Genomic DNA, 26,530 nt, shown 5'->3' on the forward strand with positions numbered 1-26,530 from the left:
GATTTGCAGACGGCCAGATGCAAACATTATGAGTGCTCACATTAGCTCTTAGGTGAAATGTCGATTTATCACTGAAGACGACACGATCCAGGAAATCTTCATTGTTATGCAGCAATATTTCACTTGCGAAATTGGAACGTAGTCTGTATGCTTTAGACCTGTAGTAACTATAAATGATAAGGGCGTAGTTGCAAGCGTCTCCACATTCTTCACACATGTGGTTGCACTATACAGATTCAGTCTTTATTAAAACACAAAAAGCTTTCTGCTCTCTAGTCTCCATCTTTACTACTTGCTCTTTCTAACGGCAGACAGAAGAAACAATGTTTGTACAGTACATGCGTGAGTACAAAACTGTTTGAGTTGCTCTTTCATTTGATATAATATTTATAATTGTAAGTTAATTGTAATAGATACTACAAAGTTTCAAAACCCTAATATTAATTTTGAAACGGCCTGCATTGCTTAAAATTGTGTCATCCTATATTTATGTCTTGTATACACATATCATCAGGGCCGGCCCTAGGCAATTTGTCGCCCGTGCAATGGCATAATTTGCCGCCTCCACCTTTCTCCAGAAAGAACAAATCTTAAAAGTCATGATTTTAAGTATGCTACTCCAGCATGAACAACGAAGGGGAGGGTAAATGCAGTCGCACTCAGAAAGGCTTAAATACTTACTAAAAATGCAATCCCGTTGTGTCTGTTTTTTTTTCTTTCTTTAAATAAGGCAAACACACCTGCAGAGGGACGATGGTAATACTTTTTATAGAATTCAATATCAATGTATCAGTTTGCAATTACAGTGCAACTAGCTCTTTTATCTTTATTTTTTTTATTTTGCTTCTACATCTGTTATTTTTTTTAAAAAAAACTTGTTTCTTCTGTTAATTTCTTTTAAAAAACTTGTTTCTATCTTCAATTATAAGGAACTTGTTTCTGACAAAATCAAGACTAGTTGTCATATTAAAACTGTGATAACTTACTAAAGGGAACAGATATTCGCTACTATTCGAGAATTGAATTCTTGCATTTGAGAACAATCAAGCAATTTGTGCTCAGATATTATTCGACCATTTGCTTTAGCATTGTCCATGTAACCTTAACCCTTTGGGGATCCCATGGTACAATTTGTACCATACGGGGTGTTTCATGTACATTGCGTTATAACTATCCTATTTGAGCTTTTTCGTCCGTTTTTTTTTTTTTTTTTTTTTTCAAGTCCAGAGGCATTGCAGAAGACATTACGGATGGTTTCACACCTTCCTGTGTCGAGACATAGGAGGTGATGACGTCATAAGTCTAAAATTTATATTTTCGTGTAATACTTTTTTGGGGGGGTTTATGTAAAGTATTTTTGGCGGGCTTATTTTTGCACTAGAAGATTGAAATTTTGCACAAACATGCAGTCCACCTAGTAGTATTTACCAGATTTTTTTTTTCAGATTTCTGCGTTAAAACAGGGGGGGGGATCCAGAGGGTCAAAAAGTTAAAAAAAGGGATATTTTTACCCAAATATCCCGTTTTTCCTCATTTTCCCGCCTTAGATACATGATGGAGACAAGTGAATGGTACCGCCTGGAAGGCAGTTCTATTCTGAAGAGAATGATGTGCGACACATGGCCCTAGGGTAATTAGGGATGTCTCGGGGAATGATTAAAAATTTCCCTCTGTATACGGGAATATGGGACATTGTCGGTATATTTTTTTTTTGGCGGGCTTACTTTTGCACCTGGAAAATTGGAATTGTGCATAAACATTCAGCCCACCGAGTAGTATTTACCAGATTTTTTTCAGATCTCTGCGTTAAAACAGGGGGGTCCGGGGGGCTAAAAGTTGAAAAAAGAATATTTAGACCCAAAAAATCCCGTTTTTCATTTTCCCGCCTTAGATACATGATGGAGACACGTGAGTCATACCGCCTGAAAGGCAGTTCTATTTTGAAGAGAATGATGGGCGAAACATGACCCTAGGGTAATTAGGGATGTCTCAGGAATTTTTTTACCTGAGATCATGGTGTTTTAGGGTAATTTGGGGCATGGTGGGAATTCCTGATAAAATTTCTCCCACCCTTGGTATTCAAGATAGAAACTTGAAATTTGGCACACACATTCAGTATACCAAGTACTATTTATCAGATTTTTTTTTTAGATGGCTACCTTTACACAGGGTCGCTCCAGGGGGCCCAAAGTGCGAGAAAAAAATTTCCCACCGAAATTTTCCTTTTGACATCATTTTTTCCGTTCCTGGTATATGGTATGAGCATGTAAGTGGTATCATTTGAAAGCCAGCTCCATTCTGAAGAGAATGAGGTATGAACCATGATCCTAGGATAAAAAGTGACGATGCAGTAGCTGCTTGACTGAAAGTCTAAAAAATAGCCCCAAAACCCTGGATCTCTTAAGGGTTAAACTAATGCAACCTAAACATAATTTATGAAGGTAGTATTCAAATAGGTCAGCTTAGTAAGTGTAACTACCATCATCATGTAGTCTGTTTCCAACAAGAAATATTTAATTTAAATAATATACTTATGACAGATTTTGCCGGACCCTCCAAACTTGCCGCTCCATGCAAATGCACTTGTCGCATATATGGTAGAGCCGGTTCTGCACATCATATATATCTAGTCGACAAATTATTTATATATGATATTTAGAAAAATACTACTAGGCAAATTAGTATTGGTTTTTACCTTTAGACAAATTATTTGACTTTTATACTGTTCGTGACATTATTTTCATGCTTATTAAAGCCCTGTTTTCACGAAAAAACAAAATTTCATTTCTTAGTTGATATTGATGAAAACTGTTGAAACCCGAATTGTTAATAGGTATGGTATTCATGTAAATTGTAAAATATTTGTAGCGTATCAGTATCTAGCGTTTAATTTATGTTGCATTTTACGGTGATTACATCTACATAAAAATATTTCATACTTAAATAGACGTAAGATGTATTACAAGTGACTATTTGAAAAAAAAAAGAGAGGCAATGTTTTTTTTTTTAAAAAAAAACGTGCATTTCTGAAGAAAGACGAACGTTTTTTTTTTTTTTTTTTTCTATTTACAACACTAGCCATATCAAAGTACGATTGCAAGAACTCGAAATATAAGTTACGAATCGTGTCTAATTGTAAAATATGTTTGATTGATTTTAATGCGTAGAGCTTTTGGGCCAGTGAAAATATGAGTTTCCCAGGAGAGATTGTGATTTAGCTAGAGTCTCAAAAATTTGGTTGAGTTTGAGTACACTATTTTATGATCATTTAATATTATATCAATTTCTACGCAGTGCTTATTTTGAATGTTGGGGAATAGACAAAAAAAAGTTACAGTGGTTCAATCAAGAAGTCGGGCATATACATACTTAAACATTCCAAGAGTATGCATCAGAGAACAAAAAATATTTTAATTACTCTATATTATTTACTTATGAGAAATAGAAACATCAATGACAAACCTCAATTTAATGACTATAGAAAACACCAAAAGTGAAAACGTGGCATAAATCCGTGTTAAAAAGAACTCGGACACTTAATTTGTAGCAAAATTTTAGAATGTTATTAGATATTTTTAATATTTTATTGTCAATTCTTTTATTGTCAATTCTTTTTTTTTTATAAGATGGAAGGATCGATTTTTGCCCATTCAGTCTGAAGTGCTGATTCCAAGTCTTCCTTTGTTGTAATAGTATGATATTTCAACTGGTTTTCCAAATGAGCCCATAAGTGCTAAATAACGTTAATATCAGGAGATTGCGGAAGTGTTTCCATCACATGCGGACAATTATACAGGAGCCACAAACGCACATTGAGTGCTTTGTGCTTGGGATCGTTATCCTGGTAGTACTGGAAGTTTTCTGTTATTCGCAATGTTTCAGCACTTCGTACCAAATTTTGCTTCAGAATGTTTAAATACTTTGGTTCATAATTCCATCGATTACACACAGTTTACCTGGACCAGCATCGGGCATACAGCTCTAAACCATTACCGAGCCATTTCCATGTTTCACAGGGATCGTAGATTACGCTTTCGGAGTTCTTCATTAGGTTTTCACTAGATATAACAGTGACCCATCTGAGCGGAACAAATTAAATTTGCTTTCGTCCGCGAATATTGCAGTGCTCTAAAACGAATAATCTTTATTTTTATAAGCTTTTACAAAAATAAGTCTCTTCTGTTGCACTTGGTCACGAACGGTATTTTACGGGCTACTCTTCCATGTAAATTGCTTCTCTTAAAACCATTCTTATCGTTTCGTGATGCACACTTTTATTAAAATGTTCTGATACTTCTTTGTCCAATTTAGGACACTTATCTAGGGGCTTTTATTAACTTATAGTACAATCTATCGCTCGTCTGACTTTGACAAACACTCTGGGCCTTATGCAGAGTCCTTCTAACGCGTGATTAATGTCATACTAAAGAGTTAGCCTAACATATGTGTCCTGCAGTAGTCAAAATTTTAGTATAACGCTAATCATACGTCAAAATGACTTTGAATAAGGCGGTCAAGTCTACCACTTTTTGGTTTATTTTCCACTGATATTGTTGATTTAAAACGTCTAATAATGTCATGAACTGTGGAGTGTGACCTATTTACTATTTCCATAGTATCACGAACTGATTTTCCCTCTTTATAATATTTTAAAATAAGTTCTCTTACTGCTAAAGAAGTTTGCCCACATTGACTTCCCATTTTAAATTTTAAACACAGTTTTACTCACGTACAAACAGTACAGCTTCAACTCGTTTCACTTGGACATCTAAAACTATCAATTAGACAAACTCTTGGAAATTCCCCTATTAACCCCCCTCCCAAAGAAAAGAGAGAAAGGTGCTACTTTCCGATGTTTTTTTGACAGATTTTAGCTGTATTTTCTTTTTCTTTTTTTTTTTGTATTTTTTACAGTCATAAAATTGAGTTTTGTTATTGATGTTTCTATTTTCCATAAGTAAATAACACGTAGTAATTAAAATATATTTTTTTGTTCTCTGAAGCATACTTATTGGAATGTCTATTCTCTCTTGGAATGTGTATATGTCCGACTTCTTTATTGAGCCACTGTATTTTGATGCCCTTCATACCTCTCAGGATAAGCATTTTTCAAAACATTGTCTTACTTACAGCCTACGGTGCAAGGAGAACGTTTATACCAAATTTCAGGGTTCTACCTCTAATAGTTTATTCGATCTGGCGAATGTCAAAAAATATATATTTAAGATTCCATCTCCCTTAATTATGTACAGTTTCCAAAATATTGTCTTATTTGCAACATACGACACAAGAGAATAGTTACAAAATTTTAATGTTCTACGCTTTGTACTTCAGAAGCAATTATGAATACAAAAGAAAGCTTCCCATCTCCGCTTTGGATATAAAATTTCAAAAACTTCGCCTTATTTGCAGCCTACGGTGCAAGGAGATCTTTTATACAAAATGTCAAGGTTCTACGTCTAATATTTTCGGAGACTTAGTGAACGTCAAATGAGTATATTTAATTCTTAAACCTTCGCGATGTTCTGTTTCACGCTTATAATGTGAAAAAAAAAAAAGAAAAGAAAAAATATCGTGACAAAATACATCGTAACACGTGTTATTCTGAACACAAGGAAACATGGAGCTTGCAGTCTCTAATACTTCAGACCTTCCGCCAAAGCATTTCGGTACAGTGCTGTCAAGGATTACCGTTTGCCACTCTGAACCCACCTTGAAATCAGAGCATATCTGAGAATTCTGTTCAGAGAGCATGCCTTGGAATTACACCCTATAAGGAATATCTTGCGTAACCATTACATATTGATGGATTGTGCATTTTTTTCATTGTGTATGTATGACTTCTTTTACATTGATATGAATCGCCAATCCACGGTTTCTCGAATTCAAACAAATGCGTGTTGAAATATAGCGTTTTCACGATTTTGAACAGCCCTAGCTCTCAAACTACGCACTTTTCCCACAGCTCCATATGAACTCTTATTTTGAAGTGAGGAATTATTACAGTTTATCGTTATAGTTTATTAACACTGTATATATATATAGGATGTCCCAGGAGGAATGGGCAATATTTTGGGAAATGGTAGTATGAGTGATTCTAAGCAAAAGAGTTCATATAAACATAGTCCCTAATCTCCACGGTTTGAGAGCTACAAATTGTGAACCATTTTTGACTTTGTTGCGTATTGCTTACCCTGTAGTTATTCTACAGAGGTGCCACATGTCACATAGCGGATTTGAAAAGTGATGGAATAACCTTTCCAACGATATGCAATATGTGACAGTGGTATCTTTGGAAAAGAAGTTATTGAGGGATATTTGGAATCAATGTTGCCATCCAATTTCTTTAAGTTCCCTTAACTTTCTCAAATTTCCGTCAATGGCTTCTCTTCTAAAGACAACGCTGCCATTTGCTGCACACCGTTGGAAAGATCATTTCATCACCTTTCAAATCCGCTATGTCTTGCCTCTGTAAAATAGTTACAGGGTGAACAATACGCAACAAAGTCAAAAATGGTTCACAACCTGTAGCTCTCAAACCGTTGGGATTAAGACCTATGTTCATATGAACTTTTTTGCTTAGAATCACTCGTACTACCATTTCCCAAAATATTGCTCCTTCCTCCTGGGACACCCTATATTTATATTGCGCGTTTTCTTTTTTAAAAATTTCTATTATCTCTTTTAAACTATTTACTTTCCAAAATTGACATTATTCAATGTCATCCTGTTATTTAAAAAAAAAAAAAAAATCGGACAGGGGATGAGGGAGCGAAAAGAAGTACCACAATTCCCCATTGTAACAATAAGCATTTCTAAAAATTGGAAGTATGAAAATTTTCCTTTATGTCAAACAGGGGCGGATCCAGAGGGGGGCGATCGGGGCGATCGTGCCCCCCAGAAGACAAAACTTTCTTATTTTATATATATATAAATAAAACCCATCCCAAAATTTGGAGCCCTTAAAAGTAGTAGTATGACAACCCACCGCTCCCCCCAGAAGTCGGTCCTGGATCCGCCCCTGATGTCAAATTTGTTATCAGTAAGTTTATTGGCTTCAGTACAGTGATAATGAAAATATTTAAAGAAAAAGTTTAGATAAAAGTAAAATTAATGAATATATACGGGTATTTATAGATAAAAAGCTTCGATTCGTACAAAATTAGAATCATTCATTCATCTGTTAGTTTGTTGGCATGGTTATTGATTACGTCGTACGTACCGCTCCCAGTTTTACGAATTGGACTCGCCCATGGGACTTGTAACAGCTGTAGCGCCGGTCCTTGGTATGGTGCTAATCAGCTGATCAGGTGCTATACTTATGTTTATGTAACGCAGTGAAATAACCAGCAACCAAAGTTTAAAAATAAATGAACCTGACAGAAAACAAACTATTCGCGATCTTGAACTTGAAGTTATGGGAATTACGAGGAAAAGAATGTTGCAGTGTTTGCAAGTAAGCATTGTTTACTCTTAGCATTTTTCTTAATTTATCTGACATTCATTTTGTGATTGGTTTCTTTCTCGTTAAGTATAGAATTTATGGTTAACAAGGGGGAAAGAAAGCCAATGTGGTTACTATTATTTTATTTCTGTTTTGATGCATACCTACTTACACCCAGTGCACCTTGTATAGCTTATTGAATTTAATAATATTATGATTTAAGGTTAGAATGAGATTCAGTTAAATTTAATTATTTCATTTTTTCAAGTAGTATGTGTATTACTATGAGGAAGAGACAAATATCAATATAATATAATAGTTTACATGTACAGTCAGCGACAAAAATGCTTTCCGTTTGGTAAAATTTATTTTGGGAATAACGCTGGTATGGCTGAAACGTATAACGGCTTGAACGTACACTCATGTCCAAAATTATTGTCGCATGTCTATCAATTTGTTGTTGTAGGAATATAATTTGATAACGAATTCGCCCAGTATTTCTTATAATGTTAGTATGTGTATAATCGGCAAAGACATGTATGTGGCAAATTTCATGTTAAAAGAGCACTAAATAAGAACAATAAAACGAAAATAAAACTTTCTTGTCCATTTAGCAACATATTGTTTTACTCATTCTAATTTTTGTATTTACAATTCTTTTCCTATGAAATTTACCACAAATATACATTTCCCAATTATACACGTAGTATCAGTATTAAAAGTACTCTGCAAAATCATTATCAAATTGTATTCTTACAAGAAGACAGTTATAGATATGCGACAATCATTTTGGACACGAGTGTACATAAAATTACATTCTTTTTAATTTACTGAAAACTGTACTCAAATTGTCCTTCCATTTTGGAGTCATTTACGAAACTAATTTCATCAAACGGAAAGAGCTTTTGTTGCTGACTGTACAGTGCATAAATAATCTGTTTTAATGGAATAAAAAACTATCAATCAGGGATGTCCTTTGGGGAGGGTAGGAGAAAATTGCCCTGCCTTTAGTGTTAGAAACACGCTTACATATTAAAATACTAATAAATAAAGAACAACAGCGTAACCTTCCATCTGGAGAAATCCCGGACATGCCGAGAATTGAAGTCAAGTTAAAAGATAGACATGCAAAACTAGTTATAATGCATCCCTTTTACACACCTACATGCAAGGGTAGACTCTCAATATTAAAAACATGTTTTTTATTTGTTATTAGCGTAACAAGGTAAAAGAGAATGGGTGAGAAGCTGTACAGTACTTTTAAAAAGAGCAATCCTGAAGTTGCACTGCAAAAGGCAAAAAGTCAAAAATGCATCTTTTCAAGAAAGCAACTATTTCTTTCTTGAAAAAGATTATATATTTTTTAAAAACTTATTTCCTTTTAGCACGCAATCTCAGATTTGCTCTCTTTATAAGTATCATTTTTTACTTATTCTCTTTTACTTTGTAACTTCGGTTTATCGAAATTTAAACATGTATAATACATAGGATGAAATTGTTACACCACACACACACATTATATAAAACATTACTAAAATGCTTACCAAGTAACTTCAAAATTGATCTCAAAGCTCATTTTAGTGCTTATAAAGTTAACTGCCACTTAAATTTGCTTATATTTGAATTACGTATTATGATACAGGTACGAAATTTAGATTTATAAATTTTCATATTCCCAGACATTTGGCGGCCGGAGTAGATGTTGTTCTGGATTCCGGATGAATTGTTTAATTCCCGGAATGTCCGGTCCGGGACAAACCCGGACGGGTGGTAACCCTAAGCGTGAAACTCTTATGTCGGTGGACAATCTTAGTCCCTCTCTGGCAAAAGCTGAAATGACGTTACTACTATCGGTTATTATTAACAATGTATTATATACTTTTTACTGTCATAAAAATTCGTTTTTCTCAATTTTGTCGAAAACTAAAACTAAACAATTTACCCTCACAGTTGGTGAACAATATTTTAACTAAATGTAAATTAATTCTTTAAGAGTTAATGATAATTTCGGATTATATATAATTAACCATACTATGTGCTCGCACTGTCGTCTGCTGTTATATTGAAAAGTATATTGCATGAAGGCATGTCTCAGTATCAGTATCTTCATAACTTGCATGGTTATCGTATAACATCAGTTAATATGTTTACAAAAAAGAAAAAGAAAAATGAAATGAAATCTTTAAGTTTTACGTCCCACGGTTATGCCGGTTAGGCTAAAGGAGACGGTGATGATGAGTAATGAATGAAATGGTGGAATGAAGAAAGTGGGAGGAAACGGGAGAACCCCGAGAAAACCCACGCACACGGTGTTTGTCCACCACAAAGTTCACTTGGCGGGGGCTGGGATCGAACCCGGGACCCCAAGCACCAGAGGTGAACGCTCTACCACTGAGCCACCGCGGCCCCCAAAAAGAAAAAGAAAGAAAGAAAGAAAGAAAAGAAAAAGAGAAAAAGAAAATAGAAAAAAAACGAATTTCTCGAAAAGGCATATGAGGTTTTATTCTCACGAATTTAATATATGTCTCATCTTTGGATGTTTTTGTTTCGTGGGTCGCGGTGACTCAGTGATAGAGCGTGCAGGATCCCTGGTTCAATCCCAGCTTACATCAAGTGGACATTGTGGTGGACAAACGCCGTGTGAGTGGGTGTTCTTGGGATTCTCCCATTTCCTCCCACTTTCTCCATTCCACCATTTCATTCATTTCTTCGTTATCATCGTTTCCTTTGGGCCTAGCCGGCATAACCGTGGGACATAAAACTGAAAGATTTCATTTTCTTTTTGTCCCCACGGTAATAATACGGTAATGGAATTTTAAATAGTGATATAGGATTATTACCGTGAGATAAGTGAGACAGTATTTTTATTAGATGTATTAATATTCATTAGCCTTATTAAGTATTTGAGTTTTTATTCTCATGATCAATAACTAGAAATAATTTTTAATGTGTATGTTTTCTTTTTTTATTATTCTTCAGCTTTCAGAGCTTAATGTTGTTATTATTATTATTATTATTATTATTATTATTATTATTATTATTATTATTATTATTATTATTATTATTATTATTATTACTTTGACTCCACAAGTTTATTTTTTACCTTTTTAATGTTCTTAAAAATTCCTACTGTGGGAAAGCACAAAAGAATAATTTCACTATAATTCTGAGACGAACAACAATATCAAAAATCATTTGTTAAATTCCTATCTTCGCTCTTTCTTTTACTTTTGGCTGTGGAGGTATTCACGTGATATTGCATGAAATGTCAACAGATTGCAGGGCTCTCACGTAGACTCATATCTAACGCACACACTTTTGGTACTTCTGTAAACGCACTTCGCACTTCTTTAAACTAATAAGACTGATATAAAACATACCAAGTAATTTATGTTGATCTTTCACTTGGGGACCACAACTAAATTACGGAATCATGGGGGCAAGTTCCCCGTCTCTGCCCCAGACATGTTGTATTATAATATAGCTTAAGTAATATGAAACTATTGTTTTCGGTATACAAAAAAAAAGCTGTTCCCCAAAACCTGTGCCCCTCCGCTTGTCCCCCCCCCGCAAGAAATTAAAGCTGGTGTCGTCATTGCATTTGGGAAAGGCTTTCAGTTACCGGTATATATGTTTCATTATCATATATCCAAACAAAGATCCAAGTAAATATATCCAGATTCTAAGAGACCCAAACAAACTTTAAAGTGGGTACCTTTAGGGATGCGCACGAAACAAGATTTGTGGCTGTCTCGTCCCGAAAATGTGCTGTAAATATGATGTCTCGACTCGAATTTTGTAAGGAAAATCCTGTCTCGACTCGTCTCGTGCGCATCCCTAGGCACCTTGGACTTCCCAGGATCAGCCTTATTCTGAACTCCCTAGGATCAGCGTTCATGGATCTCTAACTCAAGATATTGTAGATTTTTTCAGTTCCTAGACGCGTTGTAAAAATAGGTTCTAGCCAGGGCCGTACTGCAACTCAGGAGTCCACCGGGAAAGTACTTTCTAGGGGGTCCACTTACATGTATGTACTGCCCCCTCCCCCGACAATAAAAGGAGTCCGGGAGTGTAAGTGTGTTGAAAAGACTTAAAATGCAGATTTAAAACTTTTTTAAAGCAGTCATTTCTCCCCTGACACTGACTGATTTTATGTAATGCCCAATCCTCCATTCTTCTGTTGCAACTCTACAATCATCTGCACAAGCTCAATTACCTCATATCTTCCCCTAAAATAACAATACCAAACTTCTGCCATAAAACTTTTATAGGCGCCCCTGGTGCATACACAAATACACAATATGAAGCATCAGAAGTAATTTATACTTTATACAAATGCAACACTTCTCCATTGTCTTGTATTAAGAGCAGAAGAGCTAGGGGGTGGGCAAGCGAGGCCGTTGTCCCTGGCGCTGATAGCAAGAGGGTGCCGAACGAGCAAGAAGAAAGAAAAAGTGTTGGAAATGGATAAACGACGCGTCGCACCGAAAAAGTATTGGCGCCCAATTAAATTAATATTGTTATGGGATTGCAAAGGAATAGATTTTTTTTTTAAGTCTTCTCTTCGCTAGCAACTCAAACGTTTCAACAAGTCACAACAAGCTTTTACTTATTACTTAAAGAAAGTTATTTATATGATTTGTTAATGACGATGTGATATAAAGGGCCGCAAGCTGATATTTGCGCGAGAGTATTAAAAATGAAGGTTAACAAGGGGAACAATAACATTTTCGAACGTTAATCAGCTGTAGAATAGGGGCTTAAGGGGTAAAACTTAACCTAACGAATTTCGTCTTTTTCAAAAACTGATCACTAGGGCCCAGATTTTGTTGACAAGTCAACTTTTTTCTGTTACGCATAGGACAAAGGAAGCTAAAATAAAAACGTTATCCATCAACTCTAGATTGTAAAAATATTTTTTTTAGGGTCAACTTTTGGTCACTTTTTGCCGTTTTGAAGTTTCAGGTAATTTTTTTAAATATTTTAAGGTAAGTTTTAGGTCACTTATGACCTTTCTATTCTTTTTCTTCTACATAAGGAAATCTTAAAATGAACAGTGTTTACGGGTGTGAAAAACACGAAGTTAAATGGTCTCTTTTCCTGTTTCTGACTGTAGCTAATGAAAACTAATGAAAACTAACCTGTAGTTGGTTGACAAAAGGTGCGGGTTGGTAGGTAACCAAACCGATAGTTTTGGGTAAGTTTTCATAACTAAAAATGGATTAGAAACCATTCAAAGATTTTAAACAGGGTTTTTACGTATTACTCTCATGTAGTGTACACTTCCGAACTTTTATTGTTTAAGAGTGCTTTTTAGTTTCAACTCGGGAGTGAATTGACGCTTTCAGTACAATGCCGTACAGTAGACTGATCACGACCCGCTCGGGAGAGTAATGCTCCAGGAATTACGTTTTTTCGCGCCCTACTCTAGCCAGCTGTTTTACGCGCTATCCTAGGCAGTTTTTTTAAGTTGGTCACAAAATTTATATCATGGAGTACAAGGGGAACAAAACAAGCCCTGCGTGGCTTCTAGCCCGTTCCTACTACTACTACTACTTATCTGCACAAAAGTAAGTAAATCACTTTTTTGAGTATTATTTTCATATTATTTTAATTTAAAAAGTGTTATAAAAATGTAAAAATACTTTCCTCGAGCCGGGTTTGAACTCACGCCAAAAGAGATTTTTTGTTAGTAGCATTAGCACTAGCCTACTTGGCCACGAAGACCGACAACAATAGTTCTTTGATTTCTGCTATTTGAAGGCAATGTGACAAGAAATGGATAACGCCAACCAATCAGAACTGTGTTTTTCGTTCCTACTTCCGGGAGCATTACTCTCCTGAGCTAGTCCTGACTGATCAATGGGCTGCATTTAACTGAAACCAAGCTTCTTGAATATGAGTGACAAATGTTAATTCAAATCCATTAGATATTTTTAAAAAATGTCAATGCTTAACGAAATAAACAATTTTTTAAAACGCAAGTTTTAAGATCAATTTTTGTTAATTTTATGGTCATTTTACCGGAAGTTTAGTGTCATTTTATAGGTCACTTTTTAGAAAAATTTAGGTCAAGATCCGGGCCCTACTGATCACTACTTGATCTTTTTTCATTCTTTTGGCATGTTTGTGTATGTGTTAGTGTATTTTCAATATGTCAATTAATAATAAGTAGTCTTAAATTCAGAACTTTCATTCATTAAGAAATTAAGTGATTATTATAATTTCAAACTATGTAGTAGCCAAACAACATTTGGATTTTAAAAAGAAACATTAAACATATTCTTCATCTCCATCAATCACTATTGAGAAATTCGCAAAGAAGGCTCCTTCTGAATTTCCGATGCATTTCACAATATATACAGAATAAAATTTGTAGGTCATATACAGAATAAAATTTGAAAAGTTTACAATTATTACTGGAAATTAATGCTGTCACATACACCCTCCATTCCAAAAGAAACCGAACGTTTTAAAAAAAACAAAAAAGCAATGTACATTTTGGAACAAATCATTTTTATTAATCAATGTATTACCCTTCTGCATCGATACACATATTTGCACGCTCCAACAAGTTGTCAAACGACTTCTCCATGTCCTTTATTGGAATGGTCTTTAGGACGGCGCTCGTCGCCTTCTCAATGGCATCAATCGATGCGTGCCACTTTCCTTTCATCGCCAAATACAGTTTCGGGAACAGATAGAAATCGCACGGAGCGAGATCTGGTGAATAGGGCGGATGATGCAACCGAATAATGTGATTTTTGACCAAAAATTCAGTTACAAGTCGCGAACGATGTGATGGTGCATTATCGTCCAAAAGAGTCCAACTGCCGATTTCGCGATATTCGGGCCGAATACGACGAATTCTTGCCAGCAAACGCTTCATGACGCCCAAGTAAAACTCTCCAGTGACTGCCTGGCCGGGCTGAACAAATTCTTTGTGGATAATTTCTTTTGAATCGTAAAAACAAATCAGCATCACCTTAACTTTTGACTTCACCAAGCGACTTTTTTTTTTTGGGTGTTCCTTCATCCGGCGCTCTCCATTCAGCACTTTGCCGCTTTGTTTCGGGCTCATATTCAAAACACCACGTCTCGTCACCAGTTACAATCGATTTCAAGAAGTTTCGATCCTGCCGAGCACTTTTAACGATGTCTTTGCATGCGCAATTCGATCAACTTTTTGGTCTTCGGTGAGTTTGTGTGGTACAAACCGCGAATTAACCTTCTTAAGGCCCAAAACTTCGGTCAAAATGCGGTATGCGGTTGTTTGAGGAATGCCTAATTCCATTTCAATAACTTTCACCGACGATTTTTTGTTATGTTTGATGAATTCACGCACTTTTTCGATGTTTTCTTCCGATAATCCGGTTCTGGGACGGCCTGATCTTTCATCATCATCCAGCGTCTCTCTACCCGATTTGAATCGCCTGAACCACTCGTAAACTTGCGTACGGGATAGACACTCATCACCATATGCATTTTGTAGGATTTGGTGCGTTTCACTAAAAGTTTTACCCAGTTTAACACAAAACTCAATTGCAGCTCGTTGTTTGAAACTCATTTTCCGACCGATGTACACAACACACTGACAGTTGAAACGCAGTAACTTTGTTGCCGTGCATCCAAATGTCATGACATTTATACCAGTTGTCAATGAGGGACTACGCCATCTACCGGTAAAATATTACAACAGATGGCACTAGTGGTACTATTTGTTTTCAAAAGTTCGGTTTCTTTTGGAATGGAGGGTGTATTTCGAACATTTTAAAAGTACAGAGTTTCTAATGCATTGATATTTAATTTATTAGTATGAAACGTTGTAATAGTTGTAAAATTCTATAACGTTTCTCCAATTGAATTTGTATAGAACAAAAGGTAGTTTTCTCGAGTTTATCAAAAGTAATATAAGCCCCTTAAGAGAAGCTCTTATTTATAAAAGAATACTAATGATCGCTTTTGGCTGTTGCAATGGTCTGTCCAAGCGCTTGATAAATATTTATCGTAGCATAATGACAAAAACTGCTTCTCTTATATGTAGGCCTATATATCTCAAAATACAAAAGCTTGGTGAGGTGAGTGTAGGGCAGGGGAGCGCTGAATCCTACTTCATCCCGGGCGCCGAAATCTCTAGCTACGGCTCTGATTGACAGTGACCAAGGGGTCCCCAAAATTTTTAAAATTACTGAAAATATTTTCACCTAACAACTAAAAAAAAAAAAAAAAAAAAAATGACATGAGTCACACCTATTTAATTCATGGACCCTTTTGAACATGTTAAGAGAGGACCCATCATAAAAGTTTTGGTTCGGCCCCCTGGTATTTCCCGCTCCAGGGCCCCTAACGTATATTTTCTATACGGAAACAAGGTGCTGTAAAATGTAAATTATTTTTGATTTCTAGTTATGGATTATTTGAGATTTCAATTTAGCTTAATACTTCAATATTAGCAAAAGTATAAAGCAGAGTGGGAAATCAGGAACCTTTCAAAGGTTGAATTACGAAAAATGTGAAAGGCTGTTTCCGCATCATGAACTGACTGCTGGTCTGGGATTAGTTGACTGTATTGCCGGTACTCGACGTGTAATCATCCTTCGTTTCCTTACTCCCGTATGCGAAGAGTGTGTGACGTGCGCCTTTTTGTTCATATACCGCTACTTATCTTACGAGGCGGAGGGCCCACTAAAAAATTAATCGTCCAGGGCCCACCGGGAAATTTCCCGATTTCCCCCATGACTAGTACGGCCCTGGTTCTAGCCAACGTGTTTTCTCCTCCTTTACTCGCACTACTATTTCTGGTTTCAATATTGATTTTCTTAGAGCAAAAATTGTTAGAGATATCGAGAAGATTTCTGGAATTCATATAGCGTCTCAAGAATAGGTTCTTTTTCTTCCATTAACCCTGTATTCAAACCAGAAGTGGTAGAAATCAACCGTTTTCGGTTTTAACATTGATCACTATAAAACTAAATTGGTAGTAGGTAGCGACAGTTTCCGAAAATCGATTGAGCATCTCAAGAAAATACCATTTTCACCTATCTCTCAACTGAAACCGGAAATGGTAAAACATTTTTACTCTTCCGGTTTCAATATTGAACTCCATAGCTTCATAGAACTCCCTTGGGGCTATGTGGATTGCGTGTGCGTCTTTGACGCGGGAGACCCGGGTTCGATTCCCGGCGGGAGCTCATGTGGTTCGGATTTTACGTTAAGTTGTAGGTCCACGTCTCATATAGCCTCGCTGCTGAACGAGACGCTAAACTGAAATCAAACCAAAACCAAATCCATAGCTCCATACAGCAAATCCATAAGTGATATCAAAGAGCTTTTTGAAATTAATGTTCTCCCGCGATTTTCTTCTGTCCCACCAGGCGAATATCACTAGGATGACGTACTCCCCATATATGCTCTGCCCGATTTCCACATTTCCCTGCCTTTGTTATTAATACTTCGGTATAAAATAGCCTTTCGGCTCCATCTGACATTTCATTTTCTCAAATAAATATTATTTAATATATTTAAACTTACTCGACAGTTAATTTGTGTGTCTAACACAGCAGCGGTCTATTTCTCAAAACTCTAGTCTTGTAATGTTTTTAACAATCCGTCAAATATCATGAAGTAGAATACTACAATAATAGTAAAATTCGTTTCTAAGTAGTATTGCTGACATCTTTAATTTGCCGTGCCGAAACTACTTTTATAAGATGAACACTTCCCTCATTGAAAACAACATAGACATATTTTCTGAAACTTTCGTACGTCGTTAGCTCCAATATGCCTCTACAGGTAACTATTCGCGGAAATGTTTACGCAGAATCAATGAAATCTTTACGATCAATGGAGAGAGAGAAAAACAGACTTTGCTCTTATCTGCTGTCAATTTGCATTCCATCGGTTTCTTTATCTCCGGGGACAACGCGAAGTTCACGCACGTGACCTAACGGGGGCAGAGAATGAAAGAAATATACCTGGTTAGCCTCCTATCTGCTGTTCTGGCCGGTTGCAAAATGCAACCAATATCTTACAACAGCTTTTAACCTCTACAGACCTGATTTTTTTTTACTGCACCAAAAAATTATTTCTGAATATTTTCTAGTTAAATGTATGTATTTCGGTGTATTAAAAGAAATTTCTTATTAAAAAGTGCCACAGGGGCACAGGGAGGGCATGTGCTCATTTGAGTACTTTTGAGGTGTACTACCTGTATTTATTCTAAATATAAAAATAAATAAAAGATGTTTTTGCTAGGAATGAGGCAAATATTAGCAGCTAATTATCAATAAAAATTTATTTGCTTTCGTTTTCAAGCAGAATTCTTTCTTTTAACATCATTCAAGATCCATTCAGTATGAGTATAATTACTCCTGAGAATTTGCTTGAATTCACTCCATACCATAAACGACTTTTTGCAAATGTTAAAAATGAAAAATCGAATGTTAATGACAAAAATATTGTTGTGGTGTTTACAACAAAGTTAGAACAAAGTAGGCTATTTTATTGTGATGCATCCTAACAAAATAAGAAACAAAGAAAAATGTATTAATTGTATATTTACCTTGAGTACCTTATAAGATAAGCTGCTATTATAATCATGTACCGTCAATGTTTCATTAGAACAATCATACATTTTACATCACGAGAATAACTTTAACGGGAACACTCTTATTGTCCTTAACTATCACATTGATCTAATTCATACATGCTGTGTTCTCATATCATGTCTCTTTTTAGTGCTTTATTTGGAAAACAAGAAATGGAATCTAATTCCATCTTAGTCTGCCGAGCATCATACTCTTATACGGAACTGGTGCTGGTTTCATTCAACGTGAAGTCACTATTGCTAGCCTCATTGTCGTCTGGTATTGAAATGTCAGTAGGACATTACCTAAATTTGTAGAATGTGACCAGGATCATGCAGTACTTTTCTTCTATAAGATCCTGAAATAAGAACAATTTCTTAAAATTTAAGTAGCTACTGCTGAACATTACTCCATAAAAGGAAGTTACTTGAATTTAATCGCAAGCAAAGAAAAATTGGTAAAATTAAAACAAAGAAAGAGCGCAATTTAATATAGAAATATTTTGAAATTATAGTAGCGATCACCTCTCATGATATTCGAGCAGTTAAAACTTTCATTAACACTACTTAATCGAAAAATAAGTTAAAAGCATAAACAGAGAAAGGATAAAATCAAATGTTATGGTCGGTAACCTCAATTACGGCTTACGCCCATAGCATAAATAGATGTAAAACTTCATAAAGAGAATATTACAATACAAGCCTATTTTATTACATTATTTATATCTCAACTGCTTTTAACATATCTTCTTACTCCAGCATCTAATGCATATTTATTTCTAAATGCAACTGAAACAAAACAAAACCTAAAATAGCTTTTGAGAGATAAAAATATCTAGCAATATGAAAAGTACTCAAATGAGCACAGGGGAATAATATGTATACGTAAGTACCAAATTACTCATTTGAGTACATGGTAGTTTTTACTGAGTTCTGAAATGTACAGAGCGTCCCTGCTACAAATAATACCTTTATATCAAGAAGTTGATATTAAAGTACAAGAAAATAATTTTTTGAATCATGCCGAAAGTTAAACAAAAGAATATACTCACGTTTTTTGGTCAAGACCTTCAATCTTTTCCTCTCCTGCTGCAGCCCTTCTTCTGAATCTCACACTATGTGCTGAATGCTGCCATCCAATAGACCCAGAGTGCACTAAATGTATCATCGAATAAGTACTTGAGTAGCAAAACGTGTAAGGATGCGATTGAAATGAAACAACATATATTTACATAGTATTAAAATGAATGTACTCAAATGAGCACTAGAGGACTGTAGAGGTTAAATGGAAGAAAATTATTTTTAATAGCATGCTTCAATATTACCCCAGCAAGAAAAAGTAAAACTGAACATACAATATTAAAACTAACAAACACTAGCAGCGTTCACCCCGCTTCGCTGCGGTCACCCCGGAACGCAATAAACTTTGTTACTTAGATAATTTTTACTTTTTCGCTTTCAAGTGATATGATAAAAACCATAGAAGATTGCAGTAAATCTTAACATTATATCGCCTGTCATTTATGTTAACCCGCCCCGCTTCGCTGCGGTCATCCCGGTGCTGGCATATTGTAAAAGTGTCTGTAAAAATAAGCAAATCAATTTAAAAATTTTAAACAGAAGATTCAAGCTATTTTCCGCTGTATATCGCCTGTCATTTATGTTAACCCGCCGAGTGACACGGTCATGCGGGTTGCATATAAATACGTTTATTTTTACCTATGATGAACTAATAACAAAGGATTTGTACGTTATGGACACTTGAATGGTCAATTATCTCAAGACACTGGTAATTAAAAATTAAAGTGATATGATAAAAAACATCTAGGGTCCAAATCCTAATAACCCCCCAAAAATGAAAGAAATTGGTTCAGCCGTATTAGCGTGATGAGCGGACAAAGGATTTTGTACGTTCTCTTTTATATATATAGATTTGGACGAATTTCGAAATGTATAAAATAAATAGTTTTCGTAATACTTTGGAAAGAAATTTGCCATGTTATTGTTATTATAGGGAAATCCCATAGCATTCCGAGTGTTGCACATAGCCTTAACCCTTCATAAAATTCCAGCAAACTAGTTATGTGTAATATTATTCAGCATTTACAGCTCTTTTCTATAGAACATTCATTAAAATCTATCTGCGGGTACAAATAAGAAGCATTAATAAAGATAGTAGATGTTTGATAACTTTTTAAAAATATCACTGAGCTCATGTCTAGCTACAGTATATCCAAGACACGAAATTTCATGCCTGGTCCCTATATAATTTCTGGAGGTTCCAGGGATATGCACTTGAAGTTGGAGGAACGAATTTTCTTGCTATCATTCTATTTTCTTTCGGGTGGTCTTGAAATTTTTTTATTGCGCTGCTACTCCTTTAGATTTAACTTTTGAGAGTTGTCCGAAGGCTTTGGACTGCGTTGCTTTACATTTTCTTATTTAGAATACTACGCTGCACTAGTTAAAATAAAACTATTTTTCGACACTGTGTGGTTACACGTTGTTGTCATGTTAGTTGCATTAGTCAGACTGATTTAGTTTTTCTTTCCGTCTACTCACGTTTCTACGCAACAGAGAGGTTTACGATACAAACTGTTGATGTCAGAGCTAAAAATAACTATGACAACCCATAGGCAGGAATTTTTGGAGACGAAGTTTGCTCTCTGTGCTGAATTTTAGCACCTTATTTGGAGAGACAAGAGGGTTTATCAAGATTTCCGTCGCAGATGCGACAGACACACATATATGCATATTTCTTTGTTTGTTGAGAGAAAAATTCTTAAGAGTGCTTTTATACGAGGTTCACTTAAAAAGTTAAAATTTTCTTCATTATTATTCAATAAGCTGAACCATATGATTACAATTGTCGTTGACTGCCGTCGCGGCATTGTTGTTATTTGCCGTTTACCGCTTGTCCGCTTTAGTGCTCCGCCATCTCTGGTATCGTTTCTTTCATTGGGCGTGTTTTCTGTACTGTACAGTGCAATTTTTAGGTTTACTGTTCGTTGGTCTTATGACAGTGTTCTTCTGTGTTCTGTAAATCCGTAGTATTTTCTGATAATCCGACCTTTTTTGCGTTCCGATCATACCCCAGTCCCAAAGCTGACGGATTAAAAGAGTTCTACTGTACTTCGATTTTGTTCATTTATTGATTGGAGTAGAACACCATAAGGCTAAAAATATGAGACCTACTAGTTAAACTGGGATCCGAACCACACTTGATTTAATTTATCCCTAGCAGATATCGAACTCGCAATCACACAGAGAAAGAGCGTTAGCAATTTGGACATGAATGGGCACAACACTTTCCTACTGTTTCATGTGACGTGTGGTGTCGTCGACAAAAGCTAATAGCATATTTCATCCATTTGTGCTAGTTTATATTTAAAATATTTGTTTCTTACAATGAACAAATATTTTTCTTATTACTCTAGCATGTCTTAGTGCACATTTTCAAGAAAAAAATACACATAAAGCACGTACTCTTTGCTTGAGTCGTAGTTGCAAACTTCAAGATAAGCCTTGGAGACCCTACTTATGTGTATTTTTTTTCTCTACACAAAAGAGAGAGAAAAACCAGGGATGGCCACAAAGTTCCGGTTCCGCGAGAAACCGGTTCTTGGAGACCCTTTCTTAGAACCGGTTCCAGACCTGGATTCGAAAACCCGCTTCCAGAACCGGATCTTAGGAACCGGTTCCAGATCTTGATCCGAAAACCTAGTTCCGGAACCGGATCTTAGGAACTGGTTCTAGACCTGGATTCGAAAATCCGGTTCCGGAACCGAATAAGTTCAGAGCCGAAAACCGGTTCCGGCCATCTCTAAGAAAAACATCTCCCTCCCTCTTTCTTTTCCTTTCCCTATTTTACTATTTCGTATTTAGACTTCTCAAAAGATGAACTTACTTTTGCATCTATATTTTCAGTACCGAAATATTGTAATAACTTCGATAATTTTCGATATTTCAATATATCGATCAAGTTTCGATAGTTTTCGATATTTCATTATACCAATCGTTTCGATATTTTGTCGATATAGATTTTTCGATATCCAAAACCGGATATCACACAGCCCTAGTGAGAAGTAATATAGAATGCAGTTCGTCCACTCCTGTTCTCAATCACGAGCCGGGTATAGACTTTGCAGGATATAGAAAGGAAGACCCAGAAAAAAAAAATTGTAAACTTATGCATTAAGGTATAATAAACATTTTTGTTGCCATGACCTTTTCCACTAAGAAATTGCACAGGAGAGAGAAAAAAAGAAAGCTGAATGAAAAAAATAAAAATGACAATAATTTTGAAGCTGTTTCCGAGGTCAAGGAATGGTTATATATAGTATAATAGCTCATGGCTAGTAGAAGGCAAATACTTATTATTGTCCTTAATGCGGTATTACAATCATTAAAAGCGTATTGCATAACAGTTATGAAATATTGTAATTGCTCATGCAGATCAAAATATAGCTATAGATTAGATGAAGCAGTACTTAACACTGATGAAGAAAGGAAGCAATGCTTAACATTAAGTTGAATCTCAATTTGTTTGAAGCTTGGCTGAAACGTAAATTTTGAGCTACAGCACTAGCATAGATGTCCGTGAACCTGGACCCACCCACATCGGAACTAATTTTAAAACATATGCCAAAAATTAGTGCCCAATTAGTGCTGACGACCTGTAATGTTAAAAAAAATTGTGCCGTTACACAGACTTCAAAAAACAAAAAAGATTCTGGGTGGAGCTAGGTTCACGCTAGCCCCACCCACTCAACCGATCGAGATGAAACATATATCCAAACTTAGGGTTAAATTAGTGCTGTCGATACCGCATAAAAGGAAAATTAGTGCTATTATCAGAAGGCCAAAATATATTTGAAAATGTTCAATGGCGGCATCATCAAAGAAAACAAAAGATCCCTCATTTTTATAAGATATATAGCACTAATCTTCTTTCTATGCAGTATTGTCAGCACTAATTTAGCACTAATTTTTGGCATAGTTTACAAAATTAGTGTTCCATTATTAAAAGTGGGTGGGGCTGTCTTCACGTGAACCTGGCCCCACCCACAGCGGCACTAATTTTAAAACATATGACAAAAGTTAGTGCCTAATTAGTGCTGACGACCTATAATGTTAAAAAAATTAGTGCTGTTACACAAACGTCAAAAAACCAAGAATATGTGGGTGGGGCTAAGTTCACGCTAGCCCCACTTACTCAACCGATTGAGATCAAACCTACACACAAAGCTAGTGCTAAATTAGTGTTGTCGATACCGCATAAAAAGAAAATTAGTGCCATTATCAGTAGGCCAAATATATTCGAAAATCTAATATGGCGGCATCATCAAAGAAAACAATCGATCCTCATTTTTATCATAATATACATAGCACTAATTTTCTTTCTATGCGGTATCGTCAGCACTAATTTAACCCTAAGTTTGGATATAGGTTTCATCTCGATCGGTTGAGTGGGTGGGGCTAGCGTGAACCTAGCCCCACCCAGAATCTTTTTTGTTTTTTGAAGTCTGTGTAACGGCACAATTTTTTTTAACATTACAGGTCGTCAGCACTAATTGGGCACTAATTTTTGGCATATGTTTTAAAATTAGTGCCGATGTGGATGGGGCCAGGTTCACGGACATCTAGCATAGTAATAATTTCTTAATATGATAAGGAAAAATCCTCACTATTACCGTATAACAAAAAGAAAAAGATACACTCATGTCCAAAATGATTGTCGCATATCTACAACTGTCTTCTTGTAAGAATATAATTTGATAATGATTTTGCAGGATACTTTTAATACAGATACTATGTGTATAATCGGGAAATGTATATTTGTGGTAAATTTCATAGGAAAAGAATTATGAATACGAAAATTAGAATGAGTAAAACAAAACGTTGCTAAATGGACAAGAAAATTTTATTTTCGTTTTATTGTTCTTATTTGCTGCTCTTTTGACATGATATTTGTCACATACATGACTTTGCCGATTATAAGGTAAAGGCACCAGTAGTTGACACTAAAGATTTTTTTGATTGTTTGTTTGTTTATTGTCTTATAAAATGCTTTTGAACTGTGATTGTTTTATGATTTATTTTTTATTCTATACTTTGAAGTTCTTTTTTTATAAACCAATATAATTTTAAATGGATAGTACAGTTTTTAGTATTTTTTTAAAAAGAAATTTGAAACTTTTACAAAAGTTTAGTAGGGCAGAGGGGTGACATTGGTACGATTCTTACTTACCCGAGATTTTAGAACATATCGTCTGCTTGAGAAACATGATTTTTTCTTACTTAAACTGTTATTCTTTAACTACATTTACAATGTACAATATTGTATCTACTAATGTCCTACCTGAAGTAAATTATATTTTACGAAAGGTCTGAGATCTGTACCAAACTTCCCCATGTGGGAGCAGATTGGTACTGGCTTGGGGCAGATTGGTACGAGCAAACTGAAATATCACACAGACTTTTTGATAATAGAAATAACGTATTTTTTTATTTTTCCATGAAATATTTTGAAATATAATATTCTATTAAACTTCCACAAACTCAAGTATTTTAACAATAGATTTAAGGACCTACAGCAGCAAAAATGCAAAATAGAAACATGTTTCATAAAAAGAATGTGAAAATTTGTCAGAATCTTTAGTAATTCAATAGATCTAGTTCAATCTGTTACAAAAATTAAAAAATAAAATAAAAAATCCAATGCTTGCTTGTGTTCTCATCAACATTTAAAAGTTCCGCAAGCTATTTACAAAGATAAAAACGTACTGTAAATGAGGTTCTGTCTCTTTAAGGAAAAATAGAAGTAAATAATCCAAGAGCTACCTACAGTTTACAAAATTTTGAAATTTTTCATACCTCAATTACTAACTGGGAAAGATGTTATAATTTTGGTTCGAGCGTTCCCTTGTCTCCAAAGGAGGTGGAGCTTTGTTATTATAAAGGTAACCAAGAAAGTTCTGTCGCTTTTTCACCCACAACCTTCGAACATTGATGTCACCTAAGACGTACCTGGAAGATCAAAAGTAGTCCCACCAGCATCGACGACCTTCTGCCAACGCTCTGGAAGGCCATGGATTTCATCGTGGTAGAGTATGTGGTAATCGGATGGTGCAATGTCCGAGGAGTATGGCAGATGCAGTAGTGTTTCCCATAAAAGGCATAGAATGGTGTCCCGGGTCATTCTAGCCACGTGGGGTATAGCGTTGTCTTGTAACAGGAGGACCCCTTTGCGATTCAGATGTGCTAGCTCTAGAGTTTTGAGTTGTTCTTGAATACAAACCAACTGCTCACAGTACATAGTTGCATTGATGCTCTGACAAGCTATTAGCAGTTCCCGATGCACAATGCCACGAGCACTCCACCAAACACACAGGAAGACCTTCTTTCAATGCAGTGCTGGTTTTGGCTGTTTTTGAACCGGTTCATGGGATGCTAACCAATGATGACAGCGCCGTAGAGCTTCGTACAGGACCCACTTATCATCTTGCATTATTGTCTCGAGACAATTCATGACTGTTTATTTTGTATTTACGTTCTCTGTCAGAGGGTTAGGAAATAAAGGACGATATTTTCAGTTTAAAGTAAGATTACTGTAATGTGTTCGATGGTATTTGCCAACTATACAGTCCACCAGATGTTCCCAGGCTTCAAAAGGTGCGAATATCCGCTCTAGAAGTCAAGATCATTTGCATTTCTAGAAAGATACCAAGCAAAATGTAGTACTTCACCAAAAAAGCAAGATTTCTCATTGTATTTAAAAAATGAGCATAAAATCTATAAAAAAAATGGAAGAGACTTCTGGTGAAAGTCCTTGATTCCAGATCGGTTAACCACCGGATGCAATAGCTCCCTTTGTATCGTAGTACCTACCTTCTTTAATTCTCTGCTTCGGTCGACAAACCAAGCATGACTCAAATCATTTCTTCATCAATGAATGAAGAGAATCCGTTTCCCGCTGCCCACAAATAAAGCAGAGAGGTAGCAAGAGAGATCTTACAATTAATCACAGACTCGTTACTTTTATTAACCTTATTTTAGTTCCGAGTTCTTGGCTGTTTCCGAGAAGGTGCAAAGAATTCATCAGTACAGATTCATCAATGAGTCATGGTGAAATCTTCTGCCACTAACAGATTCATTCGTACTCCAGTATTGTGGAGGAAGGAAACGCAACACAAGCCAGGCTATATTATTAATTACGTGAGTACGATGTCATTTCACTATACGCATTATTATTGTCACATAGGAGTAGTGATAAAAACAAACATTCACATACGGTAAATGTTTAGAGGTTTGGTCAAATGGTACTTTTTTTAATGTTAAATGCATTAACTTACACAGGCCGACATAAAATCTAGAATCAGTGAACAATGAATGAATAACATATGATAACATGTTCGCCTTTACCCTCAACACACCGTTCCTCAAACGTTCCCTCATATTTCCAGTGGCGATCCTAGAGGGAAGTCACATCAGTAGATTTT

At 35.7% G+C, this 26,530-nt stretch overlaps 1 protein-coding gene across 2 annotated transcripts in view; it reads left to right on the forward strand.

Moving 5' to 3' along the window:
• The first annotated feature begins 7,273 nt into the window (after positions 1-7,273).
• The window catches only part of LOC145664037 (uncharacterized), a 59,895-nt gene continuing 40,638 nt past the window's right edge, over positions 7,274-26,530 (forward strand). The window contains exon 1 of one of the 2 annotated variants that reach the window (XM_081730358.1): positions 7,274-7,456. The gene's annotated coding sequence lies outside the window, so the exon portion shown is untranslated. Of the gene's footprint in view, positions 7,457-26,089; positions 26,247-26,530 lie in introns of those variants that run through there. The other variant, XM_081730359.1, reaches the window with a different exon arrangement.

The sequence above is a fragment of the Thermobia domestica genome, chromosome 11 (assembly GCF_964235325.1).
Source record: "Thermobia domestica chromosome 11, izTheDome1.hap1.1, whole genome shotgun sequence".
Lineage (NCBI taxonomy): Eukaryota > Metazoa > Arthropoda > Insecta > Zygentoma > Lepismatidae > Thermobia > Thermobia domestica.